Source organism: Natator depressus, chromosome 19 (assembly GCF_965152275.1).
Source record: "Natator depressus isolate rNatDep1 chromosome 19, rNatDep2.hap1, whole genome shotgun sequence".
Lineage (NCBI taxonomy): Eukaryota > Metazoa > Chordata > Testudines > Cheloniidae > Natator > Natator depressus.
Genome location: NC_134252.1, coordinates 12,290,847 through 12,306,157, shown reverse-complemented (window position 1 = coordinate 12,306,157; position 15,311 = coordinate 12,290,847).

Genomic DNA, 15,311 nt, shown 5'->3' with positions numbered 1-15,311 from the left:
CACTAGAACCAGGGGTTACGCAATGAAATTAATAGGCAGCAGCTTTAAGACAAATATAAGGAAGTATTTCTTCACACAACAGTGTCAACCTGTGGAACTCATTGCCTTAAGATGTGAAGACCAAAAGTTTTACTGGGTTCAAAAAAGAATTAGATAAGTTCATGGAGGATAGGACCATCAATGACTATGTTAGCCAAGATGGTCAGGAACACAACCCTATGCTCTGGGCATCCCTAAAACACTGACTACCCCAAGCTGGAACCGGAGGACAGGGGAGGGATCACTTGATAATTGCCCTGTTCTGTTCATACCCTCTGAAGCATCTGGCATCGGCCACTGACAGAAGACTGGGCTAGATGGAATATTGGTATAACCAATTACGACCATTCTTAATAGAGCAAAATGAATGTTAAATCTGTTTGTTTGTTTTTTTAAAGTACTAACTGTAGTTATACATATTTCTAACTTGGGGGGGGGGGGGAAGAGGGTGCACATCCAAAACATTAAAACCGATATTTAACTCTACAGTGTGTTAGGAGACAGTTTGTATCAAAAACGCTTTATATAATGTATTGATCTATGCTGTATATTAACCCAGATTGGGAGACACTGTTTAAACTGGTTCTTTCATAACAGTACTAACATTATATAGAATTTTGATTTAAAAAGTTACCTGTTACATCATATACTGTACAGTTTAATGAGACAAGCATATTACATAACATTAAAAACCCTACATGAGCATTTAACACAACACTACCCAATATTAGTTCCCATCCAAGTTAAAAAAAAATTAGGCAACTTGACTAAAAATTACTTTGGTATAAACTCAGATCTGCCTCATTTTTTAACTTTCACTTTAGGTTTTGGCTCATTTTCAAACCTTTTCCTTCCTACACATCCCCAAACTGACCTCTGAAATCCCATAGGAAGACATGGACATTTCTTAAATTCCTAGCTATAAACAGTTTGATCCATGTCAAGACAGGACTGCAAATATTTAAAGAACTTCCGTATTTGTTGCAATTTTTTTATGCAAGTTAGAAATCACATTATACAACCCAATTAGAAACTCAGTCATATTAATGAATCATGAAACCTCAGTAGCTGAATGCTATTATTTTAACAAGGGTTATAAGCATAGAAATCATATTCCTTTTTGGCATGTACATGTGCAGCTAAGGCAGCAGACTATTTTACTGAAAACCACAAGGTAGTTCCAGGCCCGCAGCAAACTCAGGACTCTTGCAGCCTTGATTGGTGAAGTTCAACAGGGTCTTGCAGAGAAGGCGGCCGGGGGAAGAGGTAAAAAGAGAGTGAAAAGAGGGAGGGCAAGTAAGCCCAATGTGCTGTTTTTAAAAACAAGCCATCCTAGCAGTTTAAATATGGTGCATTTAATAGTGGATTTAGAAGCCTTTTAGAATGTACATTATGATGGAAGAGAACTCTTGCCCTAGACAAATAAGAGCTCAAATAATAAAAATCTTAGAAAATAACTCCCTATGTTCTGCTAAGACACCACAGAATATACAATATAATAGGATTCCCACATTCAAGCATGCAGTTAGAAATCGGGGGTCTTCTTTTATTTCAATGCCTGTTAGCTTTATGTTAAAAATTTAACAATCAACAACAATGCGCTCTGCTCTGAATAAAACTCACCTGCCCTGAAGAGCTGATCTAAACAAGGAGCTTACCATCTAAAAAGGAATTATTTGTGGTTTTTTAAATGTGAAAACGCTTAGGGTTTCTTAATGTGAAAAACAGGAGAATCTGGGGTGGGGGAGGGAGGAGATCAAAATTGACATACATTATAAGAAATAATAAAATTAAGTGACCTGAAGCTGAATGGTAACTAAAGTTTAAAAGAAAGAAAACAGCCACACAATCAGTATTTATTGTGAACTGGCTAGAAGTAATTGAAAACGTCAGCTTGTCTTTTCTACACTGGTGCACGAATTAGGTCAAACCAGCAGGAGCAACATTAAGTAGTGCAAGCAAACGATCTGGGGGAAGTGAGTGGTTTTGTCTCGTCAACGATTGGCTTTTCAGCCCTGGCTCTATGGTTCACATTCACTGGTATAATCACAAATGTTGATTCAATTGGTATCAGAAGATTATGAAGAGGTCTAAAGGAAATCTCATTTCAACTTGGCATGGCACAGTAGGACCAATCTACTTTGGTCTAATTCTGATATATTTCCGTCAGTAAATAGAGTACATGACCTCTCTCCCTTCTCACCAAGTCATTTAAGATCCAGATTCCCAGTATAATGTCCCCTCCATTGAGAAGTGTACAAATTGACAATCATTGTGTGCGAGAAAATTACTGTTGACAAAGACTTTAATAATCTGCCATAGAGATAAAGTTACAAATATGTGGAAAATATTTCTATAGCTTTTGAAAGCTTATGCAGATAGTGCTTTGTTGCGACACAAGAGCAACCTTTTGGGATGACGGCTTTTAAAAACCTGTCACATCATGATCTAAGAAATGAAGTTGAAGAGATTTATTAGCTCGTCAGCCCAGCTCATTATTAGTCTCTTGGGTAAGTCATCTCTCCAGTGTATTCACTCCCCGGTGTTTTATTATGGAGCCACAACAGCAACCCTACAGTTAATGTTAAAAAATAACTCGCCATTATAATCCTAAATTTGGCACACTGCATCAACTTTTGCCAAAGCCAGATCATTTTTCTGGAAGTTTTCATGGGGTGGTCTTTTACCAGGGAAGACTCTCCTTCCTACCCCCATTTTGCATCATTTTGACTATTTAATCGTGATCAGATTTTAACAAATCCTGATCATGCATTTTTGTAACATGTTCCTTTTTGCAACAGAATCTCTCAAAAGGCAGTTTGGCCCAGAAACTCCAGATTTGGCTTTTTCTAGTGTCCTCAAAGAGTCATTTAAGTATTTTCCAAAAAATCAAAGGGTTAATTTCAGCTTTGCACCTATGAGAACTAAGGCTTGGTCTATACCAGTGGTTTTCAAACTGCAGGTCACGACCCACTACTGGGTCGTGGAATGTAAGGCACTGGGTCGCAGCGGCTCTGGTCACCACCACCAACTGGGCCGTTAAAAGTCCCATCAGCGGCGCTGCCCAGCTAAGACAGGCTCGTTCCTATCTGTTCCGACACCGCACTGTGCCCCAGAAGCAGCCAGCAGCAGGTCCGGCTCCTAGGCGGGAAGGTCACGGGGCTCCGTTCGCTGCCCCCGTCCCGAGCACCAGCTCCGCACTCCCACTGGCCGGGAGCCCTGACCCCCTCCCAGAGGTTGTCAACTCTTACCATTTTAAATCACAAATCTCAATAGTTGGTGGGTTATTTTTTAAAGCTCCAGCGGTCATGTTACTACTTTTACTTTTAAAAATTAGGTTTCTAGCCCTCATGGCTGTGAAGAAAAGTTTGAAAATCATGAACTGGCAGTTCAAATAGCAAAATGCATTATTAAGATCATGATTATTTGGGGATAATATTCCTGACTCATGATTTTTGAATGCTTGGGGATGGCAATACCAAGTCTCTCTGATAGTAGGACCCAAGTCACAGAGTGCAGAGATGTCACTTAATTTGGCTCATGGTGTATATCTGGCTCACTTGATGGATTTTTCTGCCCCCGCTATGGAACGGGTCAAATTTTCAGCTCTGAAGCACCCTGCAATCACAGGTCTTGTCTAAAATTCGGTAGTAAGCTCTTCCACGTAAGGTCTGTCTCTTCTTATGTTTTTATACAGCACCCAGCATGGTAGGGCTCCTTGGCACCAATCCAATACAAAATATTTAATATTAAAGAATAATCATGCCTTCCCTGGAATAAACAATCAGCTGTTCCCTTTCATTTCCTTCAACTGACAACTAGTCAGGTTCTCTACCAGCACAGGGTAAGAACAGACAAAAGAGCAGAGTTCTTTTTAAAAAAAAATTACAGGTGCAACTTTATAAATGAACACAATAAATAAAAATGGCTAATCTCCTTTTAGATTCACGGACATCTTAATTCCATTTAAGTAGTAATTTGTCTTGGGAAATTTTTCCACAGCCTAGTGCAGGGGTGGCCAACCTGTGGCTCTGGAGCCACATGTGGCTCTTCAGAAGTTAATATGCAGTTCCTTGTACAGACACCGACTCCAGGGCTGGAGCTACAGGCACCAACTTTCCAATGTGCCCCGAGGGGGTGCTCACTGCTCAGCCCCTGGTTCTGCTCAGCCCCTTCCTGCTCCCTCCCCCCAGAGCCTCCTGCACACCATGAAACAGCTGATCGGGAGGGAGGGGGAGGCACTGATCGGCTGGGCTGCTGGTGGGCGGGAGGCACTGGGAGCCGGGGCGGGGGGAGCTGCTGACGTATTACTGTGGCTCTTTGGCAATGTACACTGGTAAATTCTGGCTCCTTTTCAGGCTCAGGTTGGCCACCCCTGGCCTAGTGGATCTTGCTGTATTAAGTGTACCCTGATATTCAGCCTACGTTTTCTTTTATTCATATACATTTGCGTAATTACATTTGATCAATTAAGTCCCTATTTATGAACTTAGCTTTTGAGTAAGTCAAGTCAGTATCAGATGCTTCTCATTTTGCACGAAATCACTGTTCATTTCATCAGTTTGCTCAGCACATGATAGGAGGTAGGCTACGTAAGCAATCAAGGAGAAAAGAATAAGAAAGGGCAATAGCAACAAAAACTAGAAAACAAGCAGCATTCAGTAATATTAACAAACCTCCAAATATTAAGTTTTGAAAAACTTGCTTTGGACTAAAGCATATCCCCTGGCCTGATATATCATTTCACGAGATAATCCATGAAAGGTCAGTGTTTTAATGTGTTACAGGGCCAAACTATCAAAGAGTTAAACAGTCTATGAACAGATTATCTACCCTCTGAAGAACAAAATTTCCCCTCTTACAATACAGCTTGAAAGTATTAAAATTCACAAATGGCCGCCACTAAAACAAAGCACACAATTTATCATGGCATCTGTAGTGCTGCTTATGCTTAATGCTGCGAATACCACTGTAAGGCCAACTGTCACAGGGCACCAAACATTGACAACACCACCACATGATAACCAGCATAAGTCTGTAAATTTTAGAAATAGTTCCACTTCTCAAAGAAATTATATCAGTAAAGTAGCTAGCACAATGGGCCCTTTTGTTGGTCAGGTAACAGCTTTACTGCATCTGATTTCCAAGAAACCGAGCTTAGATTTTCATTAAAATTTTTTTTTTTAAGTTACTAAGTTTATCAGTGTTTCTCTATTTTCAAACCATGCCTTTTGCACTTAAGTGTTCAATTTTCATGTCTCTTTTTAATAGATTGCAGAGGAATTCTGCTAAGAACCTTGATGTTATTGGAACAGGATGTTCCAACCATAAACACCAGCCTCCTAAACCAAAAACACAAGCAGACAGACAGTTTTGCTGAAATTACAGCTGTATCTCAAGCGAGAGGACAAAGCTCAACTGTGCAAGATTTGTTGAAATAAACCTGAAAATAAAACTTTTAGTGCCACCTAGGGGGACGAATAATAAAACAGAGACAGAAGAACTGTATTACAAGCAATCTCTGTGGCTGATGTATTTATTTATCCGTCAATAAAAATGAGTTTATTCTAGAGAGAAGCTAAATGTTACTTACATCTACCTGATAGAATTGCTACACTTATAAAATGTCTCAGGAATTGTTACACAGACTTCTAAGATGGTGTTTCCCTACCAAAATTAAAATAAAGAAATCTCTAGCTGTTATGGTTCTCAATAAAAAACATTCAAGATATGGTGAGTGTAATCGGTGAAGCAGTGTCTGCCTAAGCTTGTAGAGAGCCTGAAACAGTAGTGCTAAGATGTGAGCTGCCCAGTTGTTTAAATGGGTTCTAACTCAGATGCCAGCCACAATGTCTTAAATCAAGTGCTTCTCAACCAAGGGCACATGATGTACCCCCTAGGAGTACGCAGAGGTCTTTGGGGGTAATCAACTCATCTAGATATTGGCCTAGTTTAGAAAAGGCTACATAAAAAAGCTCTAGCGAAGTCAGTACAAACTAAAATTTCATACAATGACTTGTTTATACAGCTCTATATACTATACATTGAAATGTAAGTACAATATTTATATTCCAATTGGTTTATTTTATGATTATATGTTAAAAATGAGAAAAAATTTTCAGTAATAGTGTACTGTGACACACTTGTATTTTTATGTCTGATTTTGTAAGCAAGTTGCTTTTTAGTGAGTTGGAGGTATGCAAGACAAATCAGACTCCTGAAAGGGGTACAGTAAACTGGAAAAATTGTGAACCACTGTGACAACACTTCATTTTTTTCCCCCACAGTTTACCAAAGTCTTTAAGAGGCAGAAGATGATGTAAGATATGTAGGCCTTGAAAGAAAAAACAAAAAGAAAAAACAACACACACTTGGCTGGGTCAGAGGTGAGAAAAACAGAACACACATTTTACAAGTTTGAGAAAAACACTGCACTAGTTTGTCATTGTGGAATTTAAAACAAACTAAATAACCTGAGAGAATGATTACTGAAGGATAACCCAGTAGTACAGTATCTGTTTATACATATGATGGTAGCACCTTCTGTTCTTGTATTCTTTAGAAGTTTTTGATGGGAATGGCTGTATCTCCACTGTGTGTACTGCCTGGATGGATCCACAAGATCTCTCTGTAGTTAAGGTATAATAAAGCAGCGGTCAGAAAATTTCCTGACTGCGCCCCCCCCCACCCCCCCAAAAAAAGGTAATTCACTGAAATTTTGCATGGGAATGTTGCTATCGATGAAATTCCAACAGAAACCCAGCAGGTTTCTAATGGAACCCAGTCTGCATGACAGGTTTTAACTTTCTCAAACCGAAACTTTAGAATTCCCATTCCACCGGGAATTTCAAAGTTTAATTTTTTTTTCCCATTTCAGAACGGATTTTTTTTTTTTTTTAGTTTTGGAATCCCCCCACCCAAGGAAGTTTCTGTTTCTGGCCAGCTCTAATTTAAGCCAAGTTCTGTAGTTATGCTAGGGTGACTGAGAGCGGAACACCGATTTCAATTGAGTTCTTCTAAATTTACAGCAGACCACAGAATCCCACTATCACAGGATACGTATAAGCATGTAACAGCTGCTGGGAAGTGAGAAACATCAGTGAGGTGGGAAAAGCTTGGAGTAGGCAGAGAAAAGTCTGGCAATATTACATATTCTGTAGTGGGGACTTGCAATGTTCACAGCATACAAACATAGAAATTAGATAGCATAAAATACTCTTGTTGGAAGGTTGCAACATAAACTCCAGAACTTCAACACGCAAGAACCAAAGAGGGCGTGGGGGTGACTGGCAGCCTAAGGCAGAGAGGCACAACTTTCCCCACCCACTTCAAAATGGCTCTTTCCAGGCGAACTCTGAGCACATGCTTTGCTACAGAGCCCCCTAGCCTGCAAGCAGGACCCTCTTTCCCATGCACACTCTTAAAGTGATGGCTTGCAATTCCAACACAGTCTTCAATACACCGCAAGACTACTCTCACATAGGGAGGAAATTTTCTAGCGGTGGTTCTTGAGATACCCTGACAGGCCAGCAAGTAGTGATCCCCGCCCCCACTCAGTTGAATGCTTCGTTTTCTGGGCCGTGTGCCATTAACGGGGTGAGCCTAGGAAGAGGAATTCAATCCTTGACTGTTGCCACTTTCTCATCTTCCTCCTCAGGAGTCTCAACTTATGCCCCTCTCCCCCATTTCTACATGGTCTTAGGAACCCAACGTCCCATCCAACCAATCCCCAATCTCTCATTCAGTACTGAGCTGTTGGCGCCGCCTCCAATCGGCCCATGTTGCCAGCCTCCATCACCTACTTATTACATCTTCAAACCACCATCCTCATGCTTCCTCCCATGCTGGAGAGGCATTCCCTGTAGGCATTTGCAAAGCTACCTCATTGTCTTCCTTCATAGCCTTCCTCAAAACTCTCCTTTCCTGCAATGCCTTAAAAAAAAAAAAAAAAGGGGGTCAACAAATAGAGTGCTAGTGGGCAGAAACCACTACGCATCATGGGGGCCAATTCTGTCTCACTGTTTCCAGGTACTCCCTAATCTGGGGGGGGGGGGGGGAGGGAGGAATAAACATGGGGAAATAGTTTTACGTTGTGTAATGACGCATCCACTCCCAATCTTTATTCAAGCCTAAATTAATGGTGTCCAGTTTGCAAATTAATTCCAATTCAGCAGTCTCTCGTTGGAGTCTGTTTTTGAAGCTTTTTTGTTGAAGAATTGCCACTTTAGGTCTGTAATCGAATGACCAAAGAGATTGAAGTGTTCTCCGACTGGTTTTTGAATGTTATAATTCTTGACATCTGATTTGTGTCCATTTATTCTTTTACGTAGAGACTGTCCAGTTTGGCCAATGTACATGGCAGAGGGGCATTGCTGGCACATGATGGCATATATCACATTGGTAGATGTGCAGGTGAACGAGCCTCTGATAGTGTGGCTGATGTGATCAGGCCCTATGATGGTGTCCCCTGAATAGATATGTGGGCTTTGTTGCAAGGATAGGTTCCTGGGTTAGTGTTTTTGTTGTGTGGTTGCTGGTGAGTATTTGCTTACGGTTGGGGGGGCTGTCTGTAAGCAAGGACTGGCCTGTCTCCCAAGATCTGTGAGAGTGATGGGTCGTCCTTCAGGATAGGTTGTAGATCCTTGATGATGCGTTGGAGAGGTTTTAGTTGGGGGCTGAAGGCGACGGCTATTGGCGTTCTGTTATTTTCTTTGTTGGACCCGTCCTGTAGTATGTGACTTCTGGGTATTCTTCTGGCTCTGTCAATCTATTTCTTCACTTCAGCAGGTGGATATTGTAGTTGTAAGAATGCTTGATAGAGGTCTTGTAGGTGTTTGTCTCTGTCTGAGGGGTTGGAGCAAATGCGGTTGTATCGTAGAGCTTGGCTGTAGACAATGGATCGTGTGGTGTGGTCTGGGTGAAAGCTGGAGGCATGTAGGTAGGAATAGCGGTCAGTAGCTTTCCGGTATAGGGTGGTGGTAATGTGACCATCGCTTATTAGCACCATAGTGTCCAGGAAGTGGATCTCTTGTGTGGACTGGTCCAGGCTGAGGTTGATGGTGGGATGGAAATTGTTGAAATCATGGTGGAATTCCTCAAGGGCTTCGTTTCCATGGGTCCAGATGATGAAGATGTCATCAAGGGAGTGCAAGCAGAGTAAGGGCATTAGGGGATGAGAGCTGAGGAAGCATTGTTCTAAGTCAGCCATAAAAATGTTGGCATTCTGTGGGGCCATGCGGGTACCCATAGCAGTGCCGCTGATTTGAAGGTATACATTGTCCCCAAATGTGAAATAGTTATGGGTAAGGACAAAGTCACAAAGTTCAGCCACCAGGTTTGCCGTGACATTATCGGGGATACTGTTCCTGACGGCCTGTAGTCCATCTTTGTGTGGAATGTTGGTGTAGGGGGCTTCTACATCCATAGTGGCCAGGATGGTGTTTTCAGGAAGATCACCGATGGATTGTAGTTTCCTCAGGAAGTCAGTGGTGTCTCGAAGATAGCTGGGAGTGCTGGTAGCGTAGGGCCTGAGAAGAGAGTCTACATAGCCAGACAATCCTGCTGTCAGGGTGCCAATGCCTGAGATGATGGGGTGTCCAGGATTTCCAGGTTTATGGATCTTGGGTAGCAGATAGAATACCCCTGGTTGGGGTTCCAGGGGTGTGTCTGTGCCGATTTGTTCTTGTGCTTTTTCCCCATGTTTATTCCCCCCTCCCCCCCACTCTTCCTCAGACGTTCTTGTCAACTGCTGGAAATGGCCCACCTTGATTATCACTACAAAAGTTCCCCTCCCCCCCGCTCTCCTGCTGGTAACAGCTCACCTTACCTGATCACTCACCTTACAGTGTGTATGGTAACACCCATTGTTTCATGTTCTCTGTGTATATAAGTCTTCCCACTGTATTTTCCACTGAATAAATCCGATGAAGTGAGCTGTAGCTCATGAAAGCTTATGCTCAAATAAATTTGTTAGTCTTTAAGGTGCCACAAGTCCTCCTTTTCTTTTTGTCTAACAACAGTGGCCAATGCCAGGTGCCCCAGAGGGAGTGAACTTAACAGGTTAATGATCTAGTGATCTCTCGCCTGCCATCCATCTCCATCCTCTGACAAACAGAGGCTAGGGACACCATTCCGTACCCATCCTGGCTAATAGCCATTAATGGACTTAACCTCCATGAATTTATCCAGTTCTCTTTTAAACCCTGTTATAGTCCTAGCCTTCACAACCTCCTCAGGCAAGGAGTTCTGCAGGTTGACTGTGCGCTGAGTGAAGAAGAACTTCCTTTTATTTGTTTTAAACCAGCCGCCCATTAATTTCATTTGGTGGCCCCTAGTTCTTATATTATGAGAATAAGTAAATAACTTTTCCTTATTCACTTTCTCCACCCACTCATGATTTTATAGATCTCTATCATATCCCCCCTTAGTCTCCTCTTTTCCAAGATGAAAAGTCCTAGCCTCTTTAATTACTCATCATACGGGACCCGTTCCAAACCCCTAATCATTTTAGTTGCCCTTTTCTGAACCTTTTCTAATGCCAGTATATCTTTTTTGAGACAAGGAGACCACATCTGTATGCAGTATTCAAGATGTGGGCGTACCACGGATTTATATAAGGGCAATAAGATATTCTCCGTCTTATTCTCTATCCCTTTTTTAATGATTCCTAACATCCCATTTGCTTTTTCGACTGCCGCTACACATTGCGTGGATGTCTTCAGAGAACTGTCTACGATGACTCCAAGATCTTTCTCCCGATTAGTTGTAGCTAAATTAGCCCCCCATCATATTGTATGTATAGTTGGGTTTTTTTTTCCCCAATGTGCATTACTTTACATTTATCCACGTTAAATTTCATTTGCCATTTTGTTGCCCAATCACTTAGTTTTGTGAGATCTTTTTGAAGTTCTTCACAGTCTGCTTTCGTCTTAACTAGCTTGAGCAGTTTAGTATCGTCTGCAAACTTTGCCACCTCACTGTTTACCCCTTTCTCCAGATCATTTATGAATAAGTTGAACAGGATTGGTCCTAGGACTGACCCTTGGGGAACACCACTAGTTACCCCTCTCCATTCTGAAAATTTACCATTTATTCCTACCCTTTGTTCCCCGTCTTTTAACCAGTTCTCAATCCATGAAAGCATCTTCCCTCTTATCCCATGACAACTTAATTTACATAAGAGCCTTTGGTGAGGGACCTTGTCAAAGGCTTTCTGGAAATCAAAGTACACTATGTCCACTGGATCCCCCTTGTCCACATGTTTGTTGACCCCCTCAAAGAACTCTTAATAGATTAGTAAGACATGATCTCCCTTTACTACACACTGTGCCATATGGGGCATGTAAATATCACCAGGTAGCTCGCCATGCTAGCGAGCGGAAGTGACTAATACACATTCCTATAAAGGAGGATGGACCAGTGGCCTTGTTCAGACTCTAAATTCTTTTCAAGTGAAATTCCCTTCAGTGCAGAAGGCAAACACAAGGTTTATCCTTCATTTATATCTACACGCGTGCAGCGGTGTAAGAAAGATCAGAATCAGCCCCACAGTTTTCTAGACACTTCTTTTAAATGCTATGTCCTCATGTGCCTTTCTGTGTTGTATCTAATATGCTTTTTGGACCAGGGTTTGTTTGGCACACTGCACATTTTGCACAGTACTGTATATACCAGTGTTGCTATGATACAATATAGCTATAAAATAATCCACAAGCTACCCAAAATGCGTGGCAAAAGTACAGCTGAAAGCCACAAAAAAAAAAAAAAAAAAAAAACACAACAACCACCGACACACACCTCAAACTCCTCCCACACACGACACAAAATTAACCCCCTAATAAAACAGACGAGAACTTCCCGCCCTCTGGCCCTGGAGGCAGCTACACGCAAGGTCTGCTGAGGATGCCAACAGAAGAAAGTCACAAATATGGAGGTCAGTCACCTGAGGAAGTCCAGCCACCATTCCCGGAGAGCAAGTCCCAGAAGCAAAAGCATCCCAGCAGATTTTAAGTGCTGCAACCAAATACAAAGAGCGGGCCTCTTTTCTTCGCTATTCAGGTCACAGGCCGAAGCTAAGTAGCTGGACGCCTAGACATATGCTGTGCTGGAAGTTTGCCTGCTACCTTCAGTAGAAGCATGCATGTCATTCAACATTATGTAAGTGAACAGCCTTATTCAGATGCACATGCCAGTTCCCCCTCCAGCAAACTCAATAGCAAAGGACTTTTTCCTGCAGTTGTACCTCACACACTAAGAGGGTTGACTCTGTTGTGAATGCACTCGGGTTGTGTATGTGTGTGTGCGCACGTACGAGAGAGAGAGAGAAAGACTAACTCTGATCAAAACAAGTTTGGAGCTACTGATCAGTTGGCTGTAGCCCTGACTTTCACAGGTGCTCAGCTCCCACCAATTCCAACAATCCAAACAAACATATCCTTGATGTAGCATTTTGCTTTCACCGCTTCCCCAAGGAATCCAGAGTTTAGGGCTTATATTTTATTTAGTAGGAGATGCCCATTACACCTTACTTAAAGTCACAAGCCTCTTGACAGGAGTGTCATTTTGAAAGCAAGCCTGTAACATCACTTGCCTGGTTAAGCCCAATCTGCTCCCATGTTCCCTTTGCATTCTTCAGTGCAAATGCTTCTTCAGTGACTGGCATTTCTGCATCAGCAAGCACCCAGATACATGCAGCCTTTTGGCTCTGGATTTCTGCTGTCCTACATCCCACTTCCTTGTGGAAGAGAGCAACCTTTACTAGAGGTGAAGCTTGTTTAATGCTTCAGAAGAATAGAATTTAAAATAATCAGCTAATACATCACTTAGGCACCGAAATCTACCGTCCTACATTGTCACCTCTGTAAGGCACCCAGGTACACAGAAAGACAGCTATGCCAAAAAGGGAGAGGCTCATTACAAGGGGCTTTCATAAATTAACACTAGCAGTTCCAGACTGTGCTCTACAGGAATTCTTGAGGAACGCAGGGCCGGATTTCACAGGTAATTGCTGAAGCCAGTGGAGTCGGACTGGTAGGAGATTAGAGAGGCCCATAAAAATGGTCGATGGTACAGTACAAAATTAGCACAAGACTCTACTCAACTCTTCAATAAGAAGCAGAGACCAGAAGGCACTGTACTGGCACTACTCCCTCCCTATCTCTCTGCCTGTGGTTTGCATGCTCGTTTGTTACTTTTATAGTGAAGTGCTGCTCACCTCTCTGCAGATCTGAGACTGCGGATCCTGGGGTGGCTTCGCCTCCAACCCTACCTGTCCCTTGCAGGGAGCTCTCCTACATAATTGCAGCACTGATCCACCACCACCATTTTCAGGGGGAGTTTCCAGAAGGAGGGGCATGGGGAGAAAGTGGTTCTCTTTTCCCAGTGCAGAACAATTTTCACTAACAAGTGAATTATAAGTAGAACTGAAAGAACATCTTGTATTTCAATGGCAAGAATACTAAGCAATCCTGGCCGGCAAGAACAGCCTACTGATAAAGATGCTTTAATAAAAATATATCCAGAAATAGCAACATAAACTCATTCTCATTATCCAAAACCCTAAACACACATTTCACTTCACCTCCTATTTCATCACCACCACACAGACTCCATATGCAAAGCCTGCAATTGCATAACGAACAATGCACCAAAGGATAAGCCAGGAGAGCCAACCCAGTTTCCTTTCAACTGAAAGGGATCGCAGTTTAAAAAAAAAGGCATATGGACCATTTATTTCTGCTCACTAGTAGTCTAACGAAGCACATACTCACCCAGAGATGAGCCAATCGGAGGAAGCCCGCCGGTGAAGTGCCATAATCCATTGGAGGACAGGACATGAAAGCAAAGGGAGGGAGAGAAAAGACATCAGTTAATAAAGAGTTCCAGGTTTTAAAAAGTCAACCACACCCACAAAAATCCCTTAAATCACATAGCCAAGTACTCATACCTATATGTTTTTACATACACTCTCCAAGAGTGTTTACTTGACTTTTCCAGGAGTGGAACAGATGGCTGAACCAGAGGTTCATATTGGACTATTTCTTATTAGTGTGCAAAGTTGTAGAAAAAAAACAGTTGTGTTAATTAATGCAGATAATACTCTATATGGGGATGCAGAGTCCTGTGTTTTATCACAGCTAATACAATTCACAGAGCGCCTCGGGTGAAAATCTGACACACATGCACAGAGCGCAAATTTCAGGTCGCAAATATGAAAACAAAAAAGACTCAAGCACCAAGAGCCTGACTGAGCTAGAGAAATGCTGAGACTGAAAATTGGGGCATACTTCACTTCTCTTCATGCTGGGCCTGGATAAGCCTAAAAAAGATCAGTTATGTAAAGGCAAACTCCATTAGGCATGGGGCTGGAGGGACTGAGTGAGTCTCCATCCCAAATCCAAATGGGTTTTGACTGAGCCCCCTAGTGGGCTTTTTAAAAAACATTTACTTTTTAATAAATTACCACTTCTTCCATAAAACTCTAAATCCTGATCCTCTCCACACAGAAATGTTAGCCAAATACAAAGGGATTAAAAAACAACAACTGTTGCCCTATAAGGCACAATGCACTACCTGCTACTGCTCCCCTTCCTCCATCCTTTGTCTGTATGCTCTTCAGGGCAGGGACTCAGGATGCGTAGTGCTCAGTATACCATCTGGACTATATAAATACTGAGACAGCCACAATTTGTCATTTAGGCCACCGGAGTCTATGCACATTTCTCTGGACAATCAGGCAAACAGAGGCATCTTTAACTATTGTTTTAACATGCACTGGCACCACTTGCCTTTTATTTTGTTCTGTGAGGCCATGGCTGCACTATAGAGCTATACTTTTTAAACTGGCAAAGCACTCAAGAGTGTAGATGCAGATTATACCAGCAGAACTGTGCTTTCACTGACATAGCTTATTCCAGACACACACACACACACACACACACACACAGCAAGACAAGCTGTATCTGCCAGGGTAAGCAGCATCTGCACTTGGGGCTTTTGCCAACACAGCTATATTAGTCAGGGATCACACCTCTTCACACCTTGCCCTGACTACCACAGCTGTGCCAACAAAAGCTCCCAGTGTAGACATAGCCCTAGAAGCTGGTTGTGTCACATTCCACCTATGAGTGTGGAGATTTTGTGGCAGTGTTCACACACCACTTTGGGACATTATGACACAAGAGGCCCGATTCTTTATTTCAGTTACACCTACCACCACAAGCACAAAAACCCGCCTTAATCAAGATGGTAGCAAGCGACACCAACTTTGCCCA